This window comes from Balaenoptera physalus (genome assembly GCF_965194825.1).
Source record: "Balaenoptera physalus genome assembly, chromosome: 17".
Classification (NCBI taxonomy): Eukaryota; Metazoa; Chordata; class Mammalia; order Artiodactyla; family Balaenopteridae; genus Balaenoptera; species Balaenoptera physalus.
In genome coordinates, this window is record NC_138895.1 from 16,820,048 (window position 1) to 16,838,013 (window position 17,966).

The 17,966-nt window shown below is 38.8% G+C and overlaps 1 long non-coding RNA gene across 1 annotated transcript in view; it reads left to right on the forward strand.

Moving 5' to 3' along the window:
• The window catches only part of LOC309646383, a 29,051-nt gene extending 13,544 nt beyond the window's left edge, over nucleotides 1-15,507 (forward strand). Inside the window, exons 2-3 of the long non-coding RNA XR_014255325.1 lie at nucleotides 4,996-5,164; nucleotides 13,568-15,507. This is a non-coding gene — a long non-coding RNA (uncharacterized lncRNA). The remainder of the gene's footprint in view (nucleotides 1-4,995; nucleotides 5,165-13,567) is intronic.
• The last annotated feature ends 2,459 nt before the right edge of the window (nucleotides 15,508-17,966 follow it).

Consider the following 17,966-nt stretch of genomic DNA (forward strand, 5'->3'; position numbering starts at 1 on the left):
TGCACTTAGGAACTCTACAAAGAAGAACATTTTAACAAATAAAACTCTCTGAAAATAAAAACCATCTGCTAAATTCTCTAATGCTGTTAGTGTTTATGAAGAGGCTGGATGAGCCTTCAGCAGGGGTATTGCAGAAAGGGTTGGGATGAATTTGCAACACCTAAGATGATTTCTAACCCTAAGATTCTCTAATTCAACAACCAAAGATCAGAACTTTAGCGCTTTTTACAAAAAAGCCATTGCAAGTTTACTCCATGATGCCTACTGGTTACAAACACAACAGCCCTACCAGAGTGGCTCTAAGTGTTAATGGCTTTGTAGCTCTTTTCTGAATTTTATTAGAAACCACTGCTAAGACTTACTCTCTAAGAGGCTATTCTGCTTACATCATCATTGATAAACTCTAAAGTCGTTTTAACAAGACTCTAGGTCAGTCAAAATAATGTTGCATATGGGTACTTAGAAGTTCATCACTTAGCTTCTACTTTTGGAATCGGGACACTTAATAAATAAAAACTCGGCGAAGTTGAACTGGTTTCTCAACATCCCTGAATTTGCTCATGACTTCTTGAACTTTTCTCCTCCATTATACTCAGTTTACATATCATGTTTCTTCTCTTGAGACTGTCTTTATTTCCAAACTGACTTTCATATTTCTCCCCACCTTAACAGTTTTTAAATTAAATGACAGCAAAAAAAAGTAGCATTTAAACAAAATTTCTCATCTAAATTTCCTGAGAATCATTACTTCCTTAATGTACATCTAAGTTATTTGCCTAAATACTATCTCTTACTTGAACTGTGTTCTTTTAAATTTGTATCTCATTTCTATGATTTCATGAGTGTACGAATGCAACATATTGCTAATAGTTTTTTTCTATATATAAGCTCCATAAGAATATATAGGTGGTTTTAACGTCTTGGTAGAGAATTAGGGAATTTCTCTATTTCCCCCTACTCATCAGTTGTTCCTTCTCAGCTCAGTAGGGAGAGAGGGTGATTCACAAAGCAAAGCCTGTAAACCAGCTCTAGTCAAAGACCTCCGTGGCTTTGTGTCCAATGTCTGAAAGCCACTCCTGGTCTTACGTTTTATCTCTTCAGAAACATCTAAGCATTGAGATAATGGTTAATGTCAAGGCTAGCTCTCTAACATCTAAATCCTAGTAATGTATCAAAAGGATTTATACACATGGGTATCATTTTTTCCCATCTTTTGTGATCTATGGTTTGTTCAGATTGTCATGCTTAATATCACCTATGTTTCCCCAGTTACAATTCTTACTGTATTTCAGCTATGGTTGAAGGAAGCTTAAGAAAAGAAAGTATTTGCCCACTTCTTTTAAATACATAATTTTATTTTAGCAAATAAATATTAATTACTTTCTTCTTTATTATTTTACTGATTACTTTATCAAACTTGCATTTTTAACAGGGCTAGAATAGAATAATTATATGTTTTTAATACTGAGATATTTTTCAAGTGTAATTAAAGATACTTTTAAGGATTACTCCTTTTCAGTATTTGTTTTTACCTACACATAAGTTTTAATATTACCACAGGTATGGGTGTAGTCTTAAGGAATCCTTCCACATTTATTTTTAAATTTACTTAAAAATTTTATTATAGCTATCTATTAGAAAGTATGCTATTACAATGGTTAATATAAATCTTAAATGGTGCTCAGTATTTTAAACAACACACTAGTAACCCATCAAGTGATATTTGTAGGGAATATTAACACTTAAAATATCAATTTATAGACTTTTACATGAGTTCTATACAATTTTCACAAATTGAAACATTTGAAAGACTAAAATCAGGTATTTCACTAATACACATACCTAATTTTCTTCAAATTCATTTATTTAGAATTTCATCAATTAGATTATAAACACCTTTATTATAATTTTCCTAAATAAAGTTATATTCTATATAATAAATCACAAAGCATTCAGAAAAAAAATTACAAAATGCATGTGTGTTTTATTGTAACCCAAGATTGGGTAGAATTTGGTACAACACTAATATGTTAGGGGTTCCTTCCAAGAGAGGTTAGTTACTAAAAATCTAGAAATGCTGGAAGCAATTTATTATGACCTGGTCCTATAGCATGGACCCTGAAGGCACTGTTAGAGCAATAAAGAACAATTAAAAATCAAAAAGTGGTTAGCGAGCCAATACAATCAAATTTGACCTTATAGTAATTTTATGTTAAAGAGACCAAAACGACACTTAGGAGCTGGGTTTCCCAGACCGCAGATCAAGCTAGGCTTTTTCCTCTCTTCATTTAATAAACTGTTGTCTAAGTAAATAAAAGGTGAACGAACTTTCAGCAATAGGGTAAGTTTTTAGAGAGGCCGATAAAGAACATTTTCCCCATGGGATATGTAAAAATAAGGTAAAGAATTTTTGTGCTGCATCCTTTGCAATCAAGATTTGAAAATGACATGGGGAAATACAAATATCTATTACTCTAATGGGAACAATAAAAATGAACTCAAAATTACACAACTCAAGATTCAAGACCAGCACTAACCAAAACAGTGTGAGACGGGGCTACTTAAAGTTAAATTTTAATTAATCAAATAGAGTTTAAAATTCACTTCCTCAAATGCATTTTGCAGCACTTCAAATGCTCAGTAGCTAAATATGGCCAGTGGTTGTTTTATTGGACAGCATAGACATAAAATATTTCCATCACCATAGGAAGTTCTATTGGATAGCACTGCTCTAGAACAGAAGAGAGGAAAGGTATGTGTATATTAAAAGGAAAAGAGCCTAAATCCTGTGCATAGACAGTATCCATAGCCCAGTTGGTCCTCCTTTTCCTCCTTTTTCTCTCCTTCAATTTTTATTTAACCAGAAAATCCATACTTTCCAAAAAGTTGTTCTCTGGTCCTTTTGAAGCAATAGTATATTTTTGCTGAGAGCAAGCATTGCTGACAAAAACTGATCAGTTCTTTAAAAACATAGCCTAAACTTTACGAATTGGCAAGGCACTGAAAAGGCATACCAGTATTAGAGTAGTAGAACTGGTTGACACTAAATCTTTAGAGTTGTGAGGGAAAAAAATCAATAGTACAAATTGTACATGGGCATTGAGATGAATATCTTGGTTACTGAGAATGGATTGGATCTCCACAGCCTGGACTGCCTTAGATCTCACTGCTGTCTTCAGGAAGAGTTCTGTCTGGTCAACCAGGAAGACATGAAGCGACATAATCCTGCAGGTTGTTCATGGAAAGATGTCCTCAGGCTCGTGACTTAGGAGAGCAAGTGAACCAGAGAATGGGTTGGAGTAGGGGGTCGAAAAGGCTCTTTAAGAAAGAAAAAATGCTACACCATGTAAATTCCAACCTTCAGAAACCCATTCCAGGAAAACCACAGTGACTCAGCAGGAAGAGTGCTTATTTGAAGAAGTATCTCTAAATTGGAGACTCCCAAACTCTGCATTTGATTAAACACACTTAAGAAGAAAACACCCTCATTTTGTGTCGGTCTATTAGCTTGAAATGATTAAAATGATATCATTACCACTTATAAATTTTATATCTCCCTTAAAGATTACATTTAAAAAAACACTTAAATGATACCATGCTGCCATGAAAGGCAGTTTCTCCTCTCACAGAAATAATATTCCCTTAGGGTCAGATTTACATCTCATTCAACGCCATGGGAGAATTAGACTCCAAGAAAGCAAAAGAGAATCCTCATAGAGTTACATAGGATGAAAATTTGGCTCAGACATTATTTTTTAGATAGAAACTGATAAACAGAATAAAAGTTAAAATATACAGAAATGGGGATCCGAGGTAACAATGCCAAAAGAAAGGGGCCTTTTGTTGTTGTTGTTTCCAGGATTTTTTTTCCCTCCTTCTCTGTGCTATTTTGAACAAATTCTCTCCTGGTCTCTTTTTTTGCTGGTGCTGTTAGAGCTTGCTAATATGAAAAACTAGGAATTCAAACAAAAATAAAATGGTTCCTTGTCTTATTTACCCTTCATAATGATGAGCTCTGAGTTGCATACTCTTTATGTGTCTCAAACTGTGATCTAAAAGTTGAAACTCCATGCTGAAATTATTCCATGGGACATGCTAACCACAGGACAGCAAGTACACAGAATGCCTCTTCTACTCTCTTCAAGAGACGTCACCCTGTGCTGGGGCATATTCATGCTTAGAAAACCAATGAGGTCTCATGCTTATTAGAATTGCAAATGTGAACCTCAAGATGTGTATGTTGCAAGTGTACAAGTGATGCATTTTATTTCTTTTTCTTACAGATCACTTTCTTGCTTGTATTTGCTTTGCTTTATCTTTGCTTTATTGCTATCGTAAAATAATCGAGTATATTTTTGTGGTAATTCCAAGAACAGATGAACTGTACTGTGTTTTACTTAGTATCATTCAAATAGCCTCAAACAGCTCTTTCTAATTTCAAAAATCCAGACTCTGGAGTTCTCCCTCACTCTTGTGAAAAACATAATTTACTTTCGAGTTGCATATAATATTTCCATGTTACATATTTTGGGCTGCTCCTAAATTACTTTTTGATTGATATTATTTGGCTGAAATTCAATTCCACAACCATAAACCATCGTAAAGAAGGTGGGAAATGCTGTTTTATACCTGCATTAGGCATATTTTCACATATTCCTGAAATGCTAATTGCTGATTCTAGAGACATAAAGCTAATTAATCCCATGAAGTCTGTAAAAGAATTATACGAAGCTCAAATCATTGCCTTATTTCTGTTGCAGTGGTACCTATGTGTGGTACCTATGTGTGGTTTCTATGCACTGTGGTTGGTACATTTCAAATGTCTACGTGTTTTTCTGATGAAGAAGCCAATTTTCCTCCAGCTTACAACCCAAAAGACCAGACCACTGTATTCAGAGAGTATCTACCACATGCAGGACACTGCTCTAAGCCCTTAAATGTCTTACTGTCTTCTTTAATTATCATAAAAACTCTCTTATTGTCCCCACTTTGCAGACAAAGAAACTGAGCCCTGGAGATGTTAAGTGACTTGACGGGAAGCAGGGGAGGTCTCATAGCTGGAAAATGGTGGAACCGTAATTTGGTCCCCAGAAAATCTGACTTCAGAGAATCCATAACAATGGGGAAAAAGCACATCTGGATGTTTAAATCATCATGAGGAATGGTAAGGAAGTTTTAGTATTTAGTTGCTAATTACTGTTTAATTCTCATTGACATCTACAACGTAGTGATGGCTTATTTGTAAGGGTTGAAAGGAATGATGCTGAACTTATTGGACACCTGCCATGTGCGTAACCCTCTGCCAGGCACTTTATGTGTCATTTCATATGATTAGCAGGGAAGTTTTAAAATGCTGTTTGACTTCCTATTATGCCAAAATAAAGCTACTTCTCTTTTAATATTCAAGTTTCTTCTACTAAATTATGTTGAAATATACCTGAAGGAAGAGATTATTGTAAAAGTATCACTAAGATTAGAAACAAAGGAACGACTGAATTCAAAGATTAATCGCCTATTTTCAACATTTATCGCAATGTGGAGACAGTTGAGATATATAAGCGTATCATATTATGGTAATATATAATAGATTAAAAAGGTGACAAAATATTTTTAAAATGAGGAAGACATAAAATCTATTACCTATCCATCTGTCTATCCATCTATCCATCTGTCAGTCTATTCATATATCTGTTCACCCTTTCATCCATCAATTTTATTTTCATACAAGAATCTTTGTAGAGAATTATGGTTTTTGTCACCTTGTGCCATGGATGTGTAATAGCTCCAAATTTCTTTTTGCAGATAGACTTCAATCCATAATACTTATGTGGCTTCATTAAACTTTTCCAAGGAAAAGATGACAGAGAAAGAAGTTCTCTATTGGAAACATATGGTGCAGTTTTTCTCTCCTCAAGTTCCCAGAGTCCCTCTTAGCATTGTCACTTCTCCTCGGGCTTCCATCTATTCATCCCAATGCAGCCTTTGGTCAATTCTAGAACCACCATCCTACTCCAGTGAGAGTTATTATTCCACATGAGCAGCCTGGGTGACCAGCTGGAGCAAGTGTGAATGCCTGTCCCTGTCTAGGGGAACAGTGTGGAGGAGGCTAAGGGTGGGGCTTCAACCAAAGACTTGTTTCAATGAAGGGACTGAGGGAAATCTACGAGATGATGGCGGCATTTAAGAAACATGTGCATGTATCAGGAAGACAGGAGGAAACTGTTCTCTTGCCCAAAGACAGTAAGCACTCACTCCTACCTTCTCACTGTGGGCAACTATAGGAGGCATTTTCCATCTTTGTTAGAAAGTTAGCCAGGACAAGAGTTGGTTATCCCCTCTAAAGTGTAATAGTAAAGGCAGGAATGCTGAAATATCCATATTTGTATCTACAAGGCTATCATACTGTCCATGATTATACAATCATGTATAAAGCACATTATTGTTGCTTTACACATGATTGTATAATGAATTACCTGGAAATCTGGAGAATCCTGGAAATAAAGCACATTGTTGTTGCTTTATACACGACTGTATAATGAATTACCTGGAAATCTGGAGAATCCTGGAAATAGCCCACAGTATGAAGCAGCATGGTAGAGTATTGAAAGTATTGTCTTATCAGAGGTTTAATCTCTGTGCTACCCCATACTAGCTCCATGGACTAGGGTTGAAATTATTTTATCTGGCTGAGGATTTTTCCTAAGATGTAGTATGTAAATAAGTATTATTGGGTTGTCGTGAGGATAAAGCGAAACAATGTGGTAAGAATAACTAGTATTTACTAAATGCTTATTATGGGTAAGATATTGTTCTAAGTTTGTCGTGAGTATCTGTGGGGTAGGTATTATTTTTATTTTTACTTTTTTCAGATTAAAAAAAATGAGATCCAACTACCCAAGGTTTCACAGCTAGTAAGTGATGAGTTAAGATTCGATCCCAGAACTCTAGTGCTCGAGTCCACACTCTACCATTGTGTTCTACTGCCACCCTGATTAACTATTGCTATAAGAATATATGCAAAGGGCTTAGCACAGCACCTGACTCACAGTTAGGGGAGAAAAAAAATTCATTCATTTGGCCAATACTTATTGATTATCTACTATGTGGTAGACACAGTCCTAGACACTGCAAGTAGAATAATAAGACAAAAATCCCTGACTTCACAAATTTTATTCTAGTATGGGAAAAAATGCAAAAAATACATTAATAAAATACGTGAATAATTTTAAGTAGTGATTAATATCGTAAAGGCAATAAGATACATCAATGACCCAGAGCATGTGTGGGTGGTATGTGGAAGACCATGTTAGCTCACATAGTCAAAAATGACTGAGGAAGTGATATTTGACCTGAGATGTAAATGATAAAAGGGAAACAGCCCTGCAAAGACCTGAGTGAAGAATTTTCCAGCTAGAAGAAACAGCACTGCCAAGGCCCAGAATGGGAATGAGTGTGGGTTCGAGGAACCTAAACAAGGCCCCACTCATGTGGGGTTTGGGGGTGGAAGGTAAAAGTTGTAGGCAATGTTTAGCTAGATTACTAGGAACTTCAGAGCACGGTGAATGGTTTGGAAATTTTCTTGGTATAATGGGCCATTTGGGGATTTTATGGAGGGTAATGATATCATCTGGTTTAAGCTTTGAGCATATCACTCTGACTGCTAACTGAAGAATGGAGGGTAGGCAGCAAGGAAACCAATAAGATGATACCAAAGATGATGTTGGCTCAGACTAGAGTTTTGTGATGCCAAGAAGTGGTCAGATTAAGAACATATATTTGAGGTAGTATTGACAAGATTTGCTAATTCACTAAATGTAGATATAAAGGACAGAGAGGAATTCAGGATGATTTTTAAGATTTAACATAAGTAACTAGGGGAATGTTGGGATGAGGCAGGGAGGGAGAGTGCATGGGTAGAAGAACAAAGAATTCTGCCTTAGGTATGTTATATATGAGCAAATACGTAGCAGCTGTCAGCTGTCTACCTCCCAAGGATGTCATCGGGGGAAAATAAATGTGGTTCGCAAATGATATACTAATTTGAATTTAAATTTAAATTTTGAATTGAATTTAAAATGCAATTGGATTGGAATTTAAAACTTAGCCAACTGAATCTATGTTCTGAGAAAAAAAGGAGGAAATTCTTATGAGATTTTATATTGATCAGATTTAAGTTCTTAGAGCTCAGAGGTAGCGAGCCATCAGGCAGCAAGCTGATCTACAAATCCTACAAATCCCCTAAGTTTGTAGTCCCATCACCTCGATCGGAACTCACTGCTGCCTGACAGCTGGGACCTCAGGGAGGTCCTAGATTGAAAGCTGAGTAACCTGGGTCTCAACTTGCCACGGCCACCATGACGGGGGGCTGCTCTCAATCCCTCCACCCTTGGTCTTCAGTCTTTGGGACAAAGATTGGATTTTCCCAGAGAGTGAGTACAGGGGTGGTGATCGGTGTGGTAGATCAGCGTCTTTTTGTACTTTTCTAGGGGTGGGAAGGACTGCCAATAACTGCTTCGTTGCAAATTTAGCCTAATTTCATGACAAGGGAAATTGGCCGGCCTGCTTTTGTAGGTGGTCCACTCCCCGTTTCCATGTCTCCCATTTGTGTCTTCCATTTTGGAATCTCACCTTCATGAAGGTGGCACGACCAACTCGATACCAAAGACACCAGGGCAGGCTCGACCTGCAGCACCATCTGGAGAATCTGGCCCAGATCTTTCTTTCAAGCCTCTAGGAGTGACCATGGTGTGACTTTTGTCCAGATACTCAATTTAAGAGTGCCTTAGGCGAGTGGTTTTCTGTGGAATCCTGAGGGAGAGGGGAAGCCAAGCATGAGGCACTCCGGGCCTCCCGCCTCATGTCTGCCAACAGCTCCCGGTTTTCTGTTTTAGATTTCGGAATTCTGAATGAGGTTACGTGTGGAACCGCTGGAGGAAAAAAGAAATGTTTGAAAAGCACTGTTTAGACGAATAGGCCTAAGATTTTCAAAACCAAGCCGACAGATTAGATCTGTGCCTTTCCTCTAACTTTAATTTACCTCAGAAACATTTTGCAGAGAAGTAAAAACAGATCTGGGAACTGAGGTGCAGAAATATTGTCTGCCCCCCCACCCCTATCTATATACCATTTATCTCCACAAGTAGGGAGGGAAGAATAACATATCTTTCTCCCTTTGGCTCCGAGGGTCGGCCTGGATTGTTAAAATTTCTTTTGGCTCTGCTTTAGCCTAAAATCCTCATCAAGCTCCTATGTTGTTGCAGAAAAGAGATTTAGTGATTGTTGCTCTGTCATTTACAAGTTTTCTAACCACTGGTGGTGACCTCCATGCATGTAGTAAGAATAGGTGGAAGAGCTGATTTTTTTTTCTTTCTTTCTTCCTTCAGATTACTGCTGAGTTTTCAGAATCATGGCTCAGAAGTCATCAAAATAAAAACTTTCCCTCCGGTGATCTCTGTTAGGTTCAGAAGATGTGAATCAGCTTGTGGGTTTACCAGGATGATTTATTGTTTTCTGTGGAAAACTAGAGAGTTCGGTTAGGCCAGAAGCTTCCTTCTGCCTCTCTCTCCTGTTACACTCTAGCCCCAGCCATTGTGTAATTGGGTTTACAAAAAGAAAAGAAAAAAAAAAGAACATGGAAAAGTTTCTCAACTGCACTAACACACAGGGGACTTGTACTGCATCCAGAAATCCAGCAAGTCCTTCGGGAACCTGGCAGACAGATTCTGGCGTCAACAGGGCACCAAGCTCCAGCTCCAGCTAAAGGTCTACAAACAATGGAGCTGTCCAGAGAGCCCCGAGGCTCTGATACCTGGACCTGCTTACAGATACCGTTTTCAACGTCTGGGCTGGGTCCCATCAGTTATATCTATAAGCTGTGTTTTACAAGGCCACCATTAATGAGGTTCTGCTGTGTGCTCGACGAAGCCTTTTTTCTTTTTTTTTTCAATTTAGTTTCACTGGGCTGTGCATCTCAGGATCGTTATGCTCTTTCCAAGTTGCTATTGAACTGAACTAAAGTAACCTTGAAGGAACAATATAAGTATAGCCAGACCTAATGTTAATTGCTTGGACTTCAAGGAAAAAGTTTCAAATAAGCTTCCTTTGAGTGCCCTCGCTCCAAAATGACTGCTGGACGCTCCTTCCCAGGACACCACCCTGCCCCCGCAGTCCATATGATTACTACAGGGGTTTCCCATGTCCTTATATGACCTCACACCACCGCTTAGGGGTAACACAGGGCCTTTCGTGGTAGCCCATCCACGAGCCAGTTGATGGATTAATCGGGGAAAAGATATCACCTCCAAGTCTGTTCTCTGGGCTAAGTGTCTAAACTTGAGACAGAGATGCAGAGAGGTCCTGCCTCTGTGGCTGGAAGATAAATACTGGGAAACCATGGGCAGCTATGTTTTGTGTCATCTTAAGAAGCTATTTCATATCAAGGGCAAAAGAAAGCGATGTGCAGGGAGCAGCAGAGATTGGGGGCAAGTGAGGAGAATGGCTTCAGTTGTCCTGGGACCAGCTCGTCTCTAGCCTTCCCTGACCTCTGGTATTCAATTTCTTGTTTTGTTTTATTTTATTTTATTTTATTTTATTTTATTATTTTATTTTATTTTATTTTATGGTTAAGTACATTTCTTTCAGCTAATTGGAGGTTTGCTTCTGTAACTTGCATCTGAAAAAGTCCTACTGAATATTCTCTTTAGTACGTCTTTGGGGGAACTTCTCCTTTCAGAGGCTATATGACCATTACCAGTCAGGCAATTAATACCTACTTGCCTACGAAGACAAGTTTGATGTGAAGCATCCTAGACAAGAAAAAGACAGCGTTATGAATTTGGTGAAGTTTATCATTAGATTCTATACCCCTTACTTTTAAGAAGCTCACTTTCCTAACTGTTTGACCTAGGCTTAACATTACCAGAATTGACTGAAATTGATTTCTCAGCATTTTTTTCCTCAGGCTTTTTGTTATCCAAAGTGCTTGATTTAGAAAACAAAAACAAAAACCTAAGTCAAATAGGCGTAAGCAAAGAAAGGAATTTATTGTTGCTTATCACTAGAAAGTCTAGGGTATATCTAGTGAGAAAATGTTCAAAAGTGCTCAACTCCTGTCGTCAGGATTTGCCCCTCTCTATTCTCTACATTGGTTTAATTCTCAAGCAGCCTCTCTCCTCTTGGTGACACGATGGACAGAAGTTCTCAATAGCTGGTGAATTTTCCCTCCCAGGGATATTTGACAATGTGTGTTGACATTTTTGATTGTCACAACTGGGAATGGGGTGGGCAGTGCTGCTGGCACCTAGTAGGTAAAAGCCAAGGACACTGAAACATCCTACAATGCTCAGCCCTTTCACCCAAGCAAGAATTATCTGGCCCCAAATGTCAATAGTGTTAAGGTTAAGAAACCCTGCTTGAGGCATTCTATCACCAATGAAAGACAGCTTCATTTTCTAGAGAGATTTAGTGAAAGTTCAGGACTCACTGGCACTGGTTAGCTCAGCCTGGGTTATAGGCACATCCCTGAGGAAATCACTGTGGCCAGAGTGTGGTTGTACCCTCATAGGCAGGTCTGGGTCCAATACCCCACTGGTTATTAGGCAGGGAATTATTTCTACCCAAATCCCATTTCTAGTATGGGAAAAAATGCAAAAAATACATTAATAAAATACGTGAATAATTTTAAGTAGTGATTAATATCGTAAAGGCAATAAGATACATCAATGACACAGAGCACGTGTGGGTGGTATGCGGAAGGCCAGGTTAGCTCACATAGTCAAAAATGACTGAGGAAGTGATATTTGACCTGAGATGTAAATGATAAAAGGGAAACAGCCCTGCAAAGACCTGAGTGAAGAATTTTCCAGCTAGAAGAAAGAGCACTGCCAAGGCCCAGAATGAGAATGAGTGTGGGTTCGAGGAACCTAAAGAAGGTTCCACATAGTAATCAATAGTAGATAATAGTAGATAATCAATAAGTAGATAATAAGTATTGGCCAAATGAATGAATTTCTACCCAATCCCAGAGTGGGGGACGGGTGGTTCCCTAAAGGGAAATCATGATGTTCTTGCCAGCGAAAGGGTAATGGATACCTGGCTGTCAAGAACAACAGCATGTACTAGAGTATCCTAGGTGGTTACCAGTGATTGATTCTATTAGATCAACGCCTGGGACTGTGCACATATGAGAGACACTGAGGAGAAGGATGCCCTGGCCATTGTCTTCCTTTTCCTCTTGACCAGCGTGGGCTCTAGAGACAGTGTCCCCTTGTTTGTTGGTTAACCTAGAAGATTAACACCGGCGGAAGAACTTCAGCATTAGGAATGGTCGGTCCGTGGGGTAGAGTTTAGGGAGCAGGTGGTAGTTTAGAGGCGCTTTTAAATTATCATTGACTTCTCTGTCTATACTAAGCTGAGTCACAGCCATTGTAGCAGCTCATTGTGATAGGCAGAATGCTAAGAATCCCAACATTTCCCAGCCTGCTGTACACACACTGTATAATCTCTATGAATAGGATGGGTTTTACTCCCATATTTAGGTTGTGTTATACGCACCATAGATCTTAAAATGGGGAGATTATCTGGATGGGCCTAACCTCATCACACGAGCCCTTTAAAAGCCGGGAGTGTTTTCAGTTGGTGGAAAAGAAGAAGTCAGAGATTCAAAGCATGGGAAGGATATGAAGCACTGTTGCTGGCTTGAAGATAGAGAGGGCCAGGCAAGGGCCGTGTGTGTGTGTGTGTGTGTGTGTGTGTGTGTGTGTGTGTGTGTTTCCTCTAGAAACTGAGAGTGTTCCTGTCTGAGAGCCAGCAAAGAAATGGGGATGTCAGTCCTATGATTCAAGGAGATGAGATCTGCCAATAATCATGAACTTGGGAGAGAACCCTGAGGCCCAAATGAGAACAGCAGTACTGGCTGACACCGTGATTTCATCCCAGCGAGACCCTGAGCAGAGAATCCAGCCATGCCATTCTGGACTTCTGACCTAGAGAAATGGTGAGACAATATACTTTTGTTGTTTAAACAGCTAAGTTTTGGGTAATTTGTCATCCAGCAATAGAAAACGGATATAGTAATGGATTAGCTCAAGATTGCCCATTTCTATTGCCACTTAAGGCTCAAACATTGCGTGGCAAAATGGCAGATGTAACCCTACAAGCAGCAATAAATGTTGCAGGAGGGCAGATTAGATTATGTAAAATGTTACTTGATTTGAAAAGACGACACATGGCTTCAAGGTAGGAAGGACCACAGCTATTTTTCCCATCCGTGAATCCACTAATGGATAATCAACAGCATTGTTCTACCTCCTTTCTCCGCCCTTTCCTCTCATTGAGCTCCAGCTACGATAAATTAGCCTTGGCTCTCTGGATTTGCCTTGTAGTCTCACATCTTCCCGCTCTGGGTCAAGCTCTTTCCTCTGCCTGAGATGTTCTTCATCCCTGACTTTCCCTGGTAAATTTGACTTTTCTTTCAAGGTTTGGTTCAAGTGTAATTTCCTCTGTGAAGAATTCCTCCTGTTCTCCAGCTCATGGTGCAATAAATGTCTTTTGTCTCTCTGTGCTTCAGATCTCCTTCATCAAAGATAAGGATTTTGGGAGCAGGAAGTCCGACCTGATTGCTTCTGGTAATTCTCACGGCCCCTGAGCACAGCGCCTGGAACATCACGGGACTGTTGAACAGAAGTCTGCCCCGAGTCTTGGTGAGTTGTCACTACAGCAGGTCATCGGTTGGAACAGCTGGGGATAAGACCTCTTGAATGGGCTTTGCTTTACCATGTCTCTTGGCAGCTTTGGATGAAGAATCTCGTGTCCCCCGACAGTATCAAGGCCTCACCATCCCAGCAGGTGACGCTGCTTGGATGAATTGCTGGGGCAAGGACTTTTCCCCTTGCCTTCACTGAAACTGTCAATAAAAATTAATTTTTTTCTGCAGAAGTTCACAATTCCTGGGCATCAGCTTCATCACAAGGCACACAGTGTGCACAGAACCAATTTCTTGAATCAATAAAAGACAGCAGAGCGTGATTTCGTAAAGAATTTCCTATGCTCGCTCACCTGTTAACGCAATTCTGGTGTTTATATATTTGGAAAGTGTAGTGTCTATGCCCCCAGGGGTCTGCAGGCTGGGAGCAATAGGATGCATCCCTGAGAAAGGCTGAGAAATCTGCCTGACTCAAATAGTACTGGTAGGGATTCCAAGCTCTAGGCTGGCATGCAAGAGGGATATTTAGTCTACTTCATCAGCTGTTGACTATGCCTCAGATAGCACCGTTTGTGAGAAGAGACTGATCTCTTATTCTTGGTACTGAAAAGAAATGTCAGCTCAGGTTGTTTAGTGCACTTGGGACTTACTTCAAATATATTAGCAAAATCTAGCATTCTGTTTTTTTAATTGAAGTATAGTTGATTTACAATATTATATAAATTTCAGGTGTACAGCATAGTGATTCAACATTTTTATACGTTATACTGCATTTAAAGTTATTACAAAATAATGGCTATATTTCCCTGTGCTGTACAATATATCTTTGTTGCTTATCTATTTTACATATAGTAGTTTGTGTCTGTTAATCCCATACCCCTTTCTTGCCCCTCCCCTATTCCCTCTTCCCACTGTTATCCACTAGTTTGTTCTCCATATCTGTGAGTCTTTTTTTTTTTGTTATATTCACTAGTTTGTTGTATTTTTTAGATTCCACATGTAAGTGATAACATACAGTATTTGTCTTTCTTTGACTTATTTCACTAAGCGTAATACTCTCTAGGTCCATCCATACTGTTGCAAATGGCAGAATTTCATTCTTTTCAGGGTTGAGTAATATTCCATTGTGTATATATACATATATATATATATCATATCTTCTTTATTCATTCACCTGTTGATGGACACTTGTGTTCTTCCATATCTTGGCTATTGTAAATTATACCGCTATGAACACTGGGGTGTGAGTATCTTTTTGAATTAGTGTTTTCAGTTTTTTCAGATATATACCCAGGAGTGGGATTGCTGGATCATGTGGTGGTTCTATTTCTAGTTTTTTGAGGAAACTCCACACTGTTCCATGGTGGCTGCATCAATTTATATTCCTACCAACAGTGCACAAAGGTTCTCTTTTCTCCACATCCTCGCCAACATTTGTTATTTGCGTTCTTTTTGATGATAGCCATTCTGACAGGTGTGAGATGATATCTTACTGTGGTTTTGATTTGCATTTCCCTGATGATTAGCAATGTTGAGCATATTTTCATGTGCCTGTTAGCCATATATATCTATCTCCTTTGGAAAGATTTCTATTCAGGTCTTCTGTCCACGTTTTTGATTGATTTGTTTGGTCTTTTGATTTTGAGTTGTATAAGCTGTTTATATATTTTGCATATTAACCTCTTGTCAGTCATATCATTTGCAAATATTTTCTCCAATTTATTAGGTTGTCTTTTTGTTTTGTTGATGGTTTCCTTTGCTGGGCAAAAGATGTTAAACTTAATTAGGTCCCATTTGTTTATTTTTGCCTTTATTTCTTTTGCCTTAGGAGACAGATCCAAAAAAAATATTGCTACGATTTATGTCAGAGTGTTCTGCCTATGATCTCTTCTAGGAGTTTTACAGTTTCAGGTCTTACATTTAATCTATTTTGAATTTGTTTTTGTATATGGTGTGAGGAAATGTTTTAATCTCATTTTTTTCCATGTAGTTGTCCAGTTTTCCCAGCACCACTTACTGAAGAGAGTGTCTTTTCTCCATTGTATATTCTTGCCTCCTTTGCTGTTGATTAATTGACCATTAGTGTGTGGGTTTATTTCTGGGCTCTCTATTCAGTTCCACTGATCTATGTGTCTGTTCTTGTGCCAATACCATAGCATTCCATTTTAAAATCCATTAATTCTGCATTCAACAAATATTCATTGAGTGCCCACTACATGAATACAACAGGGAGGACAGGCCTTTGTGATGGTGTCCTGGAGTTTACTTCCAGTAGGGAAGAGAGATATAAATCAGTATAAAAGTGCTACTGCAACAGGAACTTCAGAAGAGAGGTTCCCAGGGTTAGGAGCGATCATAAGAAAGTTTGACTGAGTCAGGGAGGTGAAGGGAAGCATCTCAAGGAAAGTGATAAGAAGGAAGAGAATTCCAGGCTGATAAAAGAATGTGTGCAAAAATCTGTGCAGCGGGACAGAACATAGGGATCTCAAGACGCTGCAAGAAGGCTGGGGTCCCTGGAGTGCAGGGAAAGCGCAGGAGGGGAGCATGAGAAGGGGCCTGGAGGGGTTGTGCCACGGCATAGATGTTTGGCTTGATCCTGGGAGCAGCTGGAAGGCTTCAAGGGTTTGAAACAAAGTGATACGATCAGATTTGCACTTTTAGAACACTTCCTCTGGTTGCAAGGTGGAAAATGGATTGGGGGAGGCCCGAGTAGATGCAGTAAAGTAGGTAGGGAACTACCGTGGCCCTGATGAAAAGTGATGGCAGATTGGACAAGGGTGAGAGTGGAAGAGATAGATTCACAGGAAGGGACTTGAGAACTATTTGGTATGTAGGTGTGCATTTTCCCAGAAAAAGCTATAAAGAACGTTTGCGGACTAGGATTAGCCTCTGATTCTCAGGTTGAGACCTGAACACTTTAATACAGAGTTAATACATATATTAATACCGAGAGACGCAAAGCATTTAGTTATGCAAAAAAGACAAATTTTAAAAATAATTTAAATAATAAAATAATAGTAAAAATAAGATATCTAAGACACTGCACTAGGCAGAATTACTGAATCCTCAAGGCACCCAAACAATCCTACCTCACGTGGCTTGCACTGAATACTCAAACTGGGTAGAAAAGGCTTATAAAATGGAGACTTGCATGTGATTCAAAGCTTTCTATAAATGTGCAGCCAGAATGTAATGTGATGGTTCACGTTATTTTTTTTTTTTTTTTTCACATGGGACTCCTCATGGCTAAGATATTTTGGAGGGTACATGACCATTTCTAGTCCTGAAAATAAAATCAGTCTAGTCGAAGTAAATAATTATCGTCAAGGAAAAATAACTTATTTGAAGTAGTCAGCTTCTAGTGAAAACATTCCAAGCCCAACAAGCAATTTTGTTCCTGTGTTTACCCTGGGACTCCATTACTACACCACAGAGACGTGGGTCTTCTGTGTGTCTCTGTGCAGAGATTTAATTAACCATGAAGGTGCTTGATGGTGAGGAATCCTGCTTATTCATGGTGTTTTAACATCTATGAAAAGGAAATACCACGGTTTTCAGGTCTGGTCACGCAGCCATACGTTTCCATTCAGAAACAACTGGGAGGGGGCGTATTTCTTAAATAAATAAACTGATTGAAAATATGTGCGGCTGCCCATGAGATAAAATGACTGACAGTTACTGTTCTTTGATTGATCAAATGCTGATTGATTTATTCAGCATTTGCTTATATGTATATAAGCAAATGCTGAATAAATGAGAATACATTAGGATCCTACCCTGAAGCAAATATTTAATCAGGAAACATCTTAGAAAATAGCTGAACAACTTGAAATCACAAACTCAAGTTAGACCACTTGACTGTAGCTTCAAAATATGCGATATAGATTTATCCCCCCGTGAAAAGTTATTTTTCGACAAGAATAACCCCAATTTGGATTAACTAGAGGACTGGAAAAGAGAGACAGAAAAGCCACATGTGCCTCAACCATCCATAAAATACGAAACAAAAACTATAAATGTAAAGACTAGATTTCCAGCGCTTTCAACATCTAAAACCTGTTAGAAGAAGGCACGATGCCATTTTCATATGTTGCCATGTGTTACCTGGTGGTCATTTTTCCCAGCACTGGATCCATTTTCAGCCAGTCACTTTCATTTGCAGCCGTCAGTTGGTCTAGACAGACAATTCTTTTGAGATTCATTCTCTTTTGATAGGTTTATCAGATTTCCACCCCCATTTTTCCTTTATAATTTTCTACTTCCT